General features: G+C 43.9%; 1 protein-coding gene and 1 long non-coding RNA gene across 7 annotated transcripts in view; one reads left to right on the top strand and one right to left on the bottom strand.

Moving 5' to 3' along the window:
• CSRNP2 (cysteine and serine rich nuclear protein 2) overlaps positions 1 to 4,272 on the bottom strand; it is a 69,437-nt gene extending 65,165 nt beyond the window's left edge. Inside the window, exons 1-2 of one of the 4 annotated variants that reach the window (XM_075851944.1) lie at positions 3,280 to 4,272; positions 1,471 to 1,615 (exon numbers count right to left, since the gene is read on the bottom strand). The gene's annotated coding sequence lies outside the window, so the exon portion shown is untranslated. The remainder of the gene's footprint in view (positions 1 to 1,470; positions 1,616 to 3,279) is intronic. The other 3 variants (XM_075851942.1, XM_075851945.1, XM_075851943.1) reach the window with 3 other exon arrangements.
• On the top strand, positions 2,950 to 12,887 carry LOC142742329 (uncharacterized). Of its 3 annotated transcripts, none has more exons than XR_012881355.1 (3): positions 2,950 to 3,215; positions 10,580 to 10,696; positions 12,617 to 12,887. It is a non-coding gene; the product is annotated as an uncharacterized LOC142742329 (long non-coding RNA). The 3 variants fall into 3 exon arrangements; XR_012881354.1 differs by lacking the exon at positions 2,950 to 3,215 and adding an exon at positions 3,886 to 4,029; XR_012881353.1 differs by lacking the exon at positions 2,950 to 3,215 and adding an exon at positions 3,886 to 4,424.
• Positions 12,888 to 13,364: the final 477 nt, after the last annotated feature.

Genomic DNA, 13,364 nt, shown 5'->3' with positions numbered 1-13,364 from the left:
TGAAAAACGATCATTTTTGAGCAAGTTATGAGCAATTTTAGATTTATGCTAATTAGTTTCTTAATAGACAACTGGGCGTTGTACAGAGGAGTGTATGACGCTGACCAATCAGTGACCAATCAGTATCCTACACTTCTCATTGTTCCAGCCCATTGTTACAGTGTGATTGTGCAGTGAAAGAAGCTGGGCTGGAACAATGAGAAGTGAGTGTAGGACACTGATTGGTCACTGATTGGTCAGCGTCATACACTCCTCTGTACAACGCCCATTTGTCTATTAAGAAACTAATTGGCATAAATCTAAAATTGTTCATAACTTGCTCAAAAATGATCGTTTTCCAAAATAAAAACCGCTGTTATCTACATTACAGCGCCGATCAGATTATGTAGGAGATAGGGCACTTATAATCTGGTGACAGAGCCTCTTTAAAACAATGAAATAAGTGTCTAAAGGAAGGCCTTGACCAGTGGCAAATATGGCATATTAATATAGCCGTGCCTTTGTTTTCTCTCTCTAGGATTGCTTCTATGGGAAATCATGATCTCTGACTTTACATGTGGTTTCCCTTCCATATTTTGTAGGATGCGCTTTGAAAATTATATAAAAAAAACTTGCAATAGCACAGCTACATGCCACACTGTGTGACCAGGACTTTTTTGAATGAGTACGCTACATGCTTTTTTTTTTGCAGCAGCAGCCGCCTTGTCTCTGCCATATTTGTGCTCTTTTAAGTCACTGGTTTAAATGGGGATGGGCAGGAAAATCAGAGCTGTATTTTTTTGTTATATCATCTGTTTTAGGCCTGAGCTCCAGGGTGATATTACATGGTGTGATTATTGTACTACATCCTACCGGAGCTGATACTAGTCTATGGAGGAAGGGTCGCATAACAGGCGTACATGCCAATCCATACAACCCCTATTTAACAAATGCAAAAAATATGACACGACACTATCACACTACGATCTGGCATGACTGCCCAGTGCAAAAATTGCGGCACATAAAATTTGCTGGGTGCACGGGCCTGTTCACATCAGCATTAGGGTTCCGTTGATGGGTTCCGTCAGACCTTTCCATTGGAGGAACCCATCAACGGAAAGGCAAACGGAAACCATAGCTTCGGTTTGCATTACCATTGATTTCAATGGTAATGCTTCCGTTGCAAGCGGCTTCCATTTCTTTCGGTTTGCGTAAGGTTTCCGGTTCCGACTGCGCTATAGTTTCCGCAAAAAAAACAACCAGAAAACTTATGGAACGGAGATAAACGGAAACCATTAGCAATGGAAGAATTACCATGGTAATGAAAGCGGAAATCTATGGTTTCCCCTGAAGGAAAGGTCTGATGGAATCCATGAACAGAACCCTGATCTTTTTTTATTGGTCTTTTCTAGTGGTCGTAGCCACACTTTGTTTTTTCTCTTTACATTTTACAAATCCTAAAACAATGGAATCAGTTGAAATATTCTTTACCTTAATCTTCTACGCCATTGTACATCGTGTTCTTCAGTTACTATTACCAGAGTTGGACTGGCACCAGAATTGTGGTGACATAATCCTTTCCCATGGCACTGGCAGGCTGGCACAGATAGATGTAACAGTAATCAGTCTGCAAATGCTGAAACCAATAATGTGAGAACTTATGAGCAGGCCTCGGAAACAAAGTATTCTATGAATTGGCGCAGATGGCACGCACGGCGTTGTATAACCATTCTGCACGGGGCTGAGGCGGTTATAATGATGATATGGGTAGCCATACTCTTTTTTTTTTATCATCGCCATAGAATAAAAGACATATAGTAAATTACATATAGGTAGAAGACAGTCATTGCTTACTCATAACTATAAATATAACAGCACAATCCATATATTCTGGGTGGAAAGACGCACATCCCGTGGTGGCAATGAAAATATCCTCTCACATTCTATACATTTAAGCCTTGGCAAGCGTCCCGGACATATCTCACATTCCAGAGGAGTAGGATTTGAGGCCACATCTTACAAGGACCACTGGTCAAGCATAAACCAGTAACAATGGCGGCTTCCAATGCCAGAGGGGGATGGGAACGGTCCTCTAAAATAGACCACGAACTCTACAAATATGGTAACAAAAATTCTGATTCCAAAAAGTATATTTTCGGAATAAAAATCAATGAGTATGACAAATTCTGTTTCTCAATTTGCTATGCACTGGATTGGAATGAGGATTGTGCCGCAGAGACACCAGGTAGTCCTTACATTGCAAAAAAGACAAGATTGAGATTCGTGATAAGAAAATATATTTTGTAAGAGACACGTGATTGATTAATATTGCGTTACAGAGGTCCAAACTGACAATTATCAATTCTCTATCTCCAATAGAATCTATAAACACGCAATGTAAAAAAAAATACACAATACACATTAAACACAATCTTATTCTATTTTATGTCTTATATAGGAGAATTCCAATGAGTATAAAAGGTTTCCCGTATTTCATTTGTACTTATCAATATATTAGACATATACACCTTGAAGAATCATACGAACGTAACTGAAGTGTCGTGACGGCGATCAGAGGGCGAAAAGAAACCAAGACCATGATAGTTTTACCCCAAAAATTAAAAAGCAGTAACATTTCTAGGAAGCTTCTGAGTCAATCCCCACCCCCATTACATCCCGTACGTCACGGTCTGTCCAACAATTAAAAAGGTCTCCTTCCTTGTGACCCTGATGACACTTCAGGGGAAGAACATAACACTGTGCGGAGGACAGAAACCGGTCATCTAAACTGGACCATCTCAACTCTAAAAAGTGCCTGTTGGACTAAGTCATTAACCCCACAAGTGGATGTCATATTAAATGTCAAGTATACCTGTCAATCTAAAGCGGTCTCAACTACAAGAGGAGGGCCTTTCTCAAGAAGTTCTGCAGCAGATCAGCACATATATATATATATATCATTAGACCTTAGCCTGTGTCCACCAACGAGATTTTACAATTATAATCCTCATCCTTGTGTTCTGAATTACACACATCATTTAAAGGCACAAGGCTCCAGCACAACATGTGACGAAGCAGACAAGGAATGTATTATTACTACATGGGGTGGTGAAGACAGAAGGAATAACGAACGACATGTCATCTTCTCAAGCTCCTGGACTTCACACAACAACATCGCCCTAATACACAGAAAGCCCAGCATTCCAGACGTGGGATTTAAAGCCCCGTCCTTCCTGGTAAGCCTGCCTCTACCGAGAAGCCTGTCATCGCGGCAGATCTCACACAATCTATTGACATTACCTACTTTTTAAGGCGAGCTTCCTCCTAGTCTGGTGTCCGGTGATCGCCCGATCTGCTCGGTGGTCTGATTGGATGTCGTGTAATTTCTTTTTGAAGGGCGGACGAATGTGTCACTTTGGGGGGTTATGCTGCACAAGAATCACGACCCGGATTGATCGATGAAGGGTGTGAGAACGTGAGCGGATGGCAAGAGCATTGGTTACAAGGGATTTAATCGAAGCCGGGGCGGAAGGGATCGGTGTATTGAATAATAATAATGCTACAGGGGGAGAAACATGCAAGCTGGGGGGGCCGGAGATGCTGCAGGTCGCTGTAATGTCATCTCCTCGTCGGTCTCCTTTATATTGAGGATGGTTACAGTCCTGCAGAGAAGCTCAGTCACAAAGCAAAGGGCGTTTATTAATTTATTTCTGTCTGTCAGGAGCAGGGACCGGCTGGTGCAGAGGCGAGGATGGGGATTGTTTTTCCACGACCCAGGTTCACCTCAACAGAAAAGAACTCGGGGGAAGCAGCCGCGTTCTGCCCTGTCCGCCCCGGCTCGATACATCGGTAACAATGGGCAGAGAATGTTACAATGTATCCACTTATAGGAATTGTGACGTCACCCGGCGTCCCGCAGTTCTTTGGGAAATGTAGTCCAGTGTGCGCACGGCATGATGGGAGATGCTGCAGTGTGTGGGAGGGGTCATGGGTTTTGAGGCGGTTGTGGGTGGATTTTGGACACTAAACAGTCTCCTGAGACTTGATACGGTAAGAGGAAAGTATATACCGTAGACACTGAGACCTTCATACGGGAAAAGCAGCGTTACCGTGGTGGATTAGCGCTCTTCTTCTACACAGGGGCGTTGCCATAGCGCTGAGCGGCGGGAAATCTCGCGTTGTTTGGCTACAGGCGGGTTACGTGGTTGCTGTGGAGAAGTCTTCATCTTTTGTGTTGCGTTGAGACAGGTCACGTGATGCGCGGGGAGATGAGGATGTGGCGGAGTTCTCGTAAACGGGGGTGAAAGAGAATTCAGTAAAATAGTCTTCAGATTCTTGTACTCCTCACCAATGATGGCACTTGGAAAGATAATGGTGTCTCTCTGCTGTGTTAATATGTCCATTATTTTATGGTGACTTCACATTAGAGGCACTTTCAACATTAGGTAAACGCGTTATAAGCAATTTCTTACTGTGTAATACTATTATTCTCCATTCAAGCACTGCCGCCATGGGGAATATACTCCCAGCCTGTTATACCCATGGTGCCAGCTAGGGCCGGGCAATTCTGACCTAAATCAAAATCATGATTAATTGAACATGTAACCTCGATTATTGAACTATTATTCATACCACACCCCTTTTTGCATGCCACACCCTCTATTTGCATGCTACACCATTGAATTAATATTTATCCCCTGAGCCTGCTGTATATAACATAGCCCTACACCCCTATAGTGCTCCCCACACAGTACAATGCCCCTATAGCGCCTGATAAAAAATAATATACATACTCCCCTAACCCCGTTTCAATGACGAGTGGAGGAGATCCCTTTGGTCTGTGCGGCTCGGCGCAGACATCGGCGAAAATGACGTCACTGCCTTGCGTCCGGCGATACATAATGAATGGTAGAGCAGGGACCTTGCGGCTCCCTGCTCTTCCATTGGATTCAACTGTATCTGCGTCCTGAAGATGCAGATACAGTTTAAACTGGGAGAAAATAATTGATAACCGAAATTCGCAAGATGATGTTGATTAATTGCGCTGAATTTCAAATGAGATGATTTTTCGATTAATTGCCCAGCCCTAAAGCCAGCAGTTAAAGGGTGAACGCCATATATTAATGCGGCACAATTTTCTATGGTCCACTGGAAGCCACAATGTAGCTTTGCTTGTCATGTGACTTGGGCTTTATTCAGCCACATTCGGCTGCAAGAATCGGACCGCTGGTGGTTCAGTGAACCAAACTTAGATCACTATAGAGTTAAGTAAGGTCACGTTCACACAGCAGTATTTTGGTCAGTCTTTTGCTTTTAGCATTTGGAAGCCAAAACCAGGAATAGAAAATAAACAGAAAAGTATTATGGAAACATTTGCACCTCTTCCATGTTTTAAACCCACTCCTGGTTTTGGCTTCCAAATACTGATGCAGAATATCGCCATGTGAGCGTAGCCTGAGGCTAATATTACGTCTGTATAATGGACGGAAGACGACAAACCCCGCTGTTCTACTGAACCAAACTTATATGTTCTTACATATGGTGTTCTTCCTTATGGTGCGTGTTCTTCCTTATGGTGCGTGTTCTTCCTTATGGTGCGTGTTCTTCCATATGGTGCGTGTTCTTACATATGGGGCGTGTTCTTCCATATGGGACGTGTTCTTCCATATGGTGCGTGTTCTTCCATATGGTGCGTGTTCTTCCTTATGGTCCGTGTTCTTCCTTATGGTGCGTGTTCTTCCTTATGGTGCGTGTTCTTACATATGGTGTTCTTCCATATGGTGCGTGTTCTTACATATGGTGCGTGTTCTTCCTTATGGTGCGTGTTCTTCCTTATGGTGCGTGTTCTTCCATATGGTGCGTGTTCTTCCATATGGCGCGTGTTCTTCCATATGGCGCGTGTTCTTCCATATGGGGCGTGTTCTTCCATATGGGGCGTGTTCTTCCATATGGGGCGTGTTCTTCCATATGGGGCGTGTTCTTCCTTATGGTGCGTGTTCTTCCTTATGGTGCGTGTTCTTCCTTATGGTGCTTGTTCTTACATATGGTGTTCTTCCTTATGGTGCGTGTTCTTCCTTATGGTGCGTGTTCTTCCTTATGGTGCGTGTTCTTCCATATGGGGCGTGTTCTTCCATATGGGGCGTGTTCTTCCATATGGGGCGTGTTCTTCCATATGGGGCGTGTTCTTCCTTATGGGGCGTGTTCTTCCTTGTGGGGCGTGTTCTTCCATGTGGGGCGTGTTCTTCCATGTGGGGCGTGTTCTTCCATGTGGGGCGTGTTCTTCCATGTGGGGCGTGTTCTTCCTTGTGGGGCGTGTTCTTCCTTGTGGGGCGTGTTCTTCCTTGTGGGGCGTGTTCTTCCTTGTGGGGCGTGTTCTTCCTTGTGGGGCGTGTTCTTCCTTGTGGTGCGTGTTCTTCCATGTGGTGCGTGTTCTTCCATGTGGTGCGTGTTCTTCCATGTGGTGCGTGTTCTTCCATGTGGTGCGTGTTCTTCCTTGTGGTGCGTGTTCTTCCTTGTGGTGCGTGTTCTTCCTTGTGGTGCGTGTTCTTCCTTATGGTGCGTGTTCTTCCTTATGGTGCGTGTTCTTCCTTATGGTGTTCTTCCTTATGGGGCGTGTTCGTGTTCTTCCTTATGGGGCGTGTTCTTACTTATGGTGCGTGTTCTTACATATGGGGCGTGTTCTTACTTATGGTGATCTAAGCTTGGGTTGGTAGAACCTCATGCTTGTTGACAGACTCTTCCCATACAGTATAGCTGAGTTGCTGTAATGTAGTGGGACAGATAGCGGCAGCAGCTTAGGGCCTGTTCACATCAGCGTTGGCTTTCCGTTCTGGGGTTCCGTCTGAGTTTTCCGTCGGATGAACCCCGCAACCGAAAGTCAAACTGAAACCACCGCTTCCGTCACCATTGATATCAATGGTGACGGAAACATTGCTAATGGTTTCCGTTCGTCACCATTCCGGCAGGTTTCTGTTTTCCGACAGAATCAATAGCGCAGTCAACTGCGCTGTTGATTCAGTCATTAAAACGGAAATCTGCCGGAATTCTTACGTTGCAGTCAGTAAGAATAGCTGTTGGCTGAATGAGCGTTCACATGACATCTATTCTATGGACACCTTAAAGGGAAGGTGTCACAAATTTATTTATTTTAATATAATATTTCTTTTAGTATGTCATTAAAATAAATGTTATTTATTTTGTGTTTTTGTGTTGTACTTTTTTCTAACTTTTACTTCACTATGGGGGCTGCCATTTTTTTTTTCATCTCTGTATGTGTCGATTAACGACACATACAGAGATGGAATACGGCACATACATCCCCATAGAGAATGCGAACGGGAGCCGTTCCATTCACTATAGCGTACGCCGTCTGTGTGGGAACGGCGCATGCGCCGCTCCCACACAGACCAAAAGGAAGGTCTTTGGTAGAGCGACATCCGGCGCCAGTTTCATGTGGACCGGAAGCCGCGGCCGGACAGTAAGATGACGACTTCCGGTCGCAGCTTCCGCCCATATGTTGAAGGCAGCGCAGACGCAAGGGCTAGGAGCGGAGGCGGCAGGAGCAGGTAAGTTTGTGTATGTGATGTGTGTGTATGTTAGTGTTATACTGTCTGATTACCACTGTATCTAATCCTCCTACACTGTGCATTCGCTCAGAAAATGGCGGCACACAGTGTAGGAGGTTTGAACATTCAACCCCCTCCTTTCTCCTGGCACTAGCCAGGATAAAGGAGGGGGGATTGTGTGAGAACACTAGAGCGAGTGTGTCTACTCCAAATCTGCAGCATAAAGCAATGAGGTTGCTTTACCACATGCCAATGCTGCAATTTTGGGAATTGCTCCCTCTAGTGACCAGCACATGGAAATGTTGTAAATTAGAATCTAATTTATAATATTTCCTGACTTGTGAAAAAATTAAAACAATGTGTAATCATTTATATACTGTTTAACTGAAAAAAATATATATATTCTAGCGACACATTCCCTTTAAAACAAGTTTTGCAAACTACTTCTAAAGTTACTTCACTATGTATATTCATACTATATGTAAACAGTGAACTGGTGTTCAAAGGTGGATGTACCCTATAGGCCGGGTCCTCAGTCTTAGGGTATGTTCACAAGGCAGCCAAGTCTAAGGACACAGCGTTGTCCGAAACGCGTAGGCTTACAGAGGATACCCTCCCTCAAATTTCTTATACACCCTGGACTTTATATCACTGGACTTCCTTTTAGAATCTAACAATTAAACTTGGAAAATTGTTTTCCATTTTAAACGCCTCAGCGCTGGATCCTACCTTCTTCCCTTGTTTTCTACTTGATACTCCGTGTGCCGACACGAGGATCCGGGCGCTATCAACGACACACAGGAGTGTGTCAGGTGAGCTGGAGGATTTTTTCTACTTTTTCTTGTCACAAGGCAGCGTCTGTAACGGCTGACATTACGGGGCTGTTTTCAGGAGAAAACATCCCCGTCATTTCAGCCGTAACGGCATGTGCAGGCGCTTAAACGCCGCATCCATTACGGACGTAACTGGAGCTGGTTTTCCATGGAAAACGGCTCCATTTACGTCTGAAGAAGTGACATGACACTTCTTTGGCGCGGGCGTCTATTTACGCGCCGTCTTTTGACAGCGATACATAAATATACGCCTCGTGTGAACAGACAAACGTCAGCCCATTGCTTTCAATGGGCAGATGTTTGTCAATGCTTTCAAGCCGTAATTTCGGACGTAATTCGGGGGTTAAAACGCCCGAATTACGTCCGTAAATAGGCCGTGTGAACATACCCTTAGGCCTCATGCACACGTCAGTATTTTGCTTCAGTATTTGGAAGCCAAAACATGGATTTCCATTATAGGTTCTCTGTTTATGTTCCACTCCTGGTTTTGGCTTCCAAATACTGAAGCAAAATACTGACCAGAATACTGACGTGTGCATGAGGCCTTAGCATAACCATTCTACAAATCCACACCAATATTCGCAACAAAAATGTTGTTTTGGGTGGATACATACAGCCACGGATCTCACTCATTGCAATGAATGACTGAAATCTGCTCTAAATATCCATGGCATTTCAGCAACATATAGTCCGAGATCTGCAGCATGTCTAGAGTCCACTGCAGATTTTTTTAAACTATTCGTGAATGGAGATTGTTAAAGGGGTTTTCCAGTCCCTAAAAATTGATGGCCTATCCGCAGGATAGACCATCAATAGCTGATTACTCTGGGCCCGAATGCCAGTAAGTATGAGCTTTTTTTTAAATTCATTTTAACAAAAAAAACAAAAAGTTAGAAAAAATGCAAGCAGAATCATGAGATAAATTGAGATGCTGCGGTTCCGAAAATACTCACTGATGGTCAATTTACGTGTGGGAAAATACTGCGTCTACATGGGACTTCTTGAAATCTCATTGCCTATGCTGGTAATGTATCACGCTGTGGTTTTGCCGCACGCAAATACGCGCAACAAAACCGCACGTAATACGCATCATGTTTATTTAGCCTTAAAGGACACCTAGCTCTGCTCACGCTGCAGGAGATAATAAAAAGTACTGAATCTTAGAAAGGGAGTGACACACGGCTGGAATCAGGGTCTCGGTCACTACTTTATGCTGCCTTCATCATCATCATCATCATCATCATCATCAGCGTGTACTAGCTCGTTTTTTCACGTTCCTTCAGACACTTGCATTGTACTGTACTTCGCTGCAGAAATGTGGAACACGTGTGCCATAAGTGAACTGGACATTAGGTTCCATGCACAATCTTTGATAAGGAAAGGTTTCTGACATCACGCTGTATGTGTGAAATGCTGTTCAGACACATTAGTAGCTATCACTTTAACCCTTAGGCCTTATTCAACGGAGCATATTTTGAAATAACTGAGGGCACACTGACCCATGCAGTACAATGGGGCTATTCACACATGCGTGTTTTTTCACAAGAGTGCAAATTGGACACGCTTGTGTGAGGTCTTAGGCATTGTTCACATACTGCAGCAAAGGTGCCCTTGCAAAGGGTTTATTCACACGTTGCAGTCATATTGTGATTTTACCACACGTGTAAATACACTAAATACAATTTATTTATTTTTCCACCAAAAGTGGATCCTTAACCCCTTCCCGACATCCGCCGTGTATATATACGGCGCACGCCGGGTGGGGGAGTATGGAGCGGGCTCACAGGCTGAGCCCGCTCCATGGAGCGAGTGTGATGGTTGTGTTACAGCCGACACTTCCGGGTAACGAGCAGGATCCTGCTTTTTTAACCCGTTAAATATCGCGATCAATAGCGACCGCAGATTGACTAAAAACAGGGGGGTGACCCCCTGTAACGTTCCAATGCCTCCCTCTAGTGGCCAGCACATGGAAATGTTATAAATTAGAATCTAATTTATAATATTTCCTGCCTTGTGAAAAAATTAAAACAATGTGTAATCGTTTAACTAAAAAAAAAATTCTAGCGACACATTCCCTTTAATAGATGCAAAGGAATTACTTAGGCCACGTTCACACATTGCATTTTTGTTGCAATAAAGTGTAGTACAGTACAATGTACGTAGATAGTTTACACCGTTTTTTTTCTTTTGTTGCCGTTTTAGGAGCTGGACACCGGAGTGGACACGAGAGATGCCGCCATCAGTCTTTTCTTTATTCCTCTCCTTCCTTTTGGATCCACTTCTTGCTTTGGCTCAAAAACCAAGAACTGCATCAAAACGGTTTGTGTGATCCTGGACTTAGGGCATGTTGCTAATTTCACCAACTGCAATGGAAAGCTGTGAAAATCTGTGGCTAAATCTATTAAGCTAGGTTCACACTTGTGTTGTATAATCAGTTAGGCTGGATTCACACGAGCATGTTACGTCCGTAATGGACGGAACGTATTTCGGCCGCAAGTCCCGGACCGAACTCTGTGCAGGGAGCCGGGCTCCTAGCATCATAGTTATGTACGACGCTAGGAGTCCCTGCCTCTCCGTGGAACTACTGTCCCGTACTGATAACATGATTACAGTACGGGACAGTTGTCCTGCAGAGAGGCAGGGACTCCTAGCATCGTACATAACTATGATGCTAGGAGCCTGGCCCCCTGCAGTGTGTTCGGTCCGGGACTAACGGCCGAAATACGTTCCGTTCATTACGGACGTGATGTGCTCGTGTCAATCCAGCCTTACACTGATCCGTTTTTAGATCAGAAGAAGGAAAAATGATCAGTTAAAAATCCCATTGAAATCAAAACAGATGCAAACTGATTACAAATGGTTTCTATCCATTTCAGTGGCACCAATGAGAAAGATAACCCATCCATTAGACATCTGGTTTTTTTGAACGGAGTAAAAGTCCTGTACTTCCGGATGACTAACATAATGGCCACAATTTCAATGGGATTTTTAACTGATCAGTTTTTATCCTTATTCTGATCTAAAAACGAATCCGAGTAACTGATTATACAACGCAAGTGTGAACCTAGCCTAAGGAACGTTCATTATGATTTTCAAGCCATTTCAGCAGCAGAAAATGGCCGATACTTTTTTGTTTAAGTCTTATTCAGGTTTTGGCTTTATGCAAAATCTGCCCCACTATCTTACTCGGTTGACTTGCTGACAATCTATTATTACCTGTCCTGAAACCATAATGACATGCCTGAAATGGTTTTCCTTTTTCAAAACCGGGATTAAATACAAAACATAAAAAAATACACCATTTAGCCAGAACATCAAAACCACTGACAAGTGACTTACATAAAATGTTACAATGGCAAGGGGTGGGATATTTTAGGCAGAAAATAGTCAGTTCTTGAGGTTGATGTAATGGAAACATAGACAAGTGTAAGGATCTGAGCAACTTTTGACAAGGGCCGGATTGTGATGGCGAGGTGACTGGGTCCGAGCATCAACAAAGCAGCAGGTTTTCTGAGGTGTTCCTGGTATGTAGTGGTTAGTACCTCCCAAAAAAGGCAGAGCTCATTGGTGTGCCTAGGGCGCAAGGGCTAGCCTGCTGCCGATCCAACAGAAGCCGTGTGATGTTCTGCTGGGAAACATTGGGTCCTAGCAGTCATGTGGCTGTTACTTTGACGTGTTCCACCCACCTAAACATTGTTGCAGACCAAATACACCCTTTCATGGCAATGATACTCCCCAATAGCAGTGCCCTATTTCAGCAGGATAATGTGCCCTGCCACCCTGCAAAGTAGTTCAGGAATGGTTTGAGTAACATGACAGCGTTTGAAGTTCCCCAGATCTCAATCCGATCATACATCTGTGGGATGTGCTGGAAAAACAAGTCCAACACATTGAGGCCTCATCTCACAATTTACAGGACTTAACAGGATCTGTTGCTAACATCTTGGTGCCAGATATCACAGGACACATTCAGGGGTCAGAGCTGTATTGGAAGGGGGACCTACACAATTTTAGGCAGGCACTTTAATGTTATGGCTGAATGGTGTAACTTTCCTTGGTAATTTTACCCCCATTTTCTTGCGGAGTAATTTTAATAACTGGCCAGTGTGAATGAAGATCAAATCTAATTCAATAAAAATAAATTTTGTTGATATGTATGGCCTGTGCTGCAAGTGTAAATGGTTCTTATAGCAATATTTGCAAAAGGCATTGCTCCCTAACCCTCGGCTCTTGTAACAGGGCTGAAGTCTAACATGCCGGATGCTCCACTCTCTCCCAACATCGGCCCCCTACATACAGTGCTCCAGCCAAAATCGGCATGTCCAGCAGGCTTTCTTCTAAAGAGTATGGCTGATCTTCTATTTCAACATAGCAGCTCATAGTAGACAAGTGACAGAGGAGGAGTGGCGGATCCACGAATCCCAATGTAACTTAAAGGAAGGGTGTCGCGGAAAAAAAAATTTTTGGGATCAATTTGCTTTTGGTGCTTTATTAAAACATTTTTTATTTATTTGTGTTTTACTTTTTTTTCTATGTTTTTCTTCACTATCGATTAACGACTATCGATTAACGACTATCGATTAACGACTATCGATTAACGACTATCGATTAACGACTATCGATTAACGACTATCGATTAACGACTATCGATTAACGACTATCGATTAACGACTATCGATTAACGACTATCGATTAACGACTATCGATTAACGACTATCGATTAACGACACATACAGAGATGGAATACGGCACATACATCCCCATAGAGAATGCGAACGGGAGCCGTTCCATTCACTATGGTGTACTGTGTGGGAACGGTGCATGCGCACGGTCCAAATGGAAGGTCTTCGTCCGAGCGACATCCGGCGCCATTTTCTTGTGGACCGGAAGCCGCGGCCAGACAGTAAGATGACTACTTCCGGTCGCAGCTTCCGGACATGTGTTCTGAAGCAAGCACTAGGAGCGGAAGGAGCAGACGGACCGGAGG

Source organism: Rhinoderma darwinii, chromosome 2 (genome assembly GCF_050947455.1).
Source record: "Rhinoderma darwinii isolate aRhiDar2 chromosome 2, aRhiDar2.hap1, whole genome shotgun sequence".
Lineage (NCBI taxonomy): Eukaryota > Metazoa > Chordata > Amphibia > Anura > Rhinodermatidae > Rhinoderma > Rhinoderma darwinii.
This window is presented reverse-complemented; position numbering and strand designations above follow the sequence as displayed.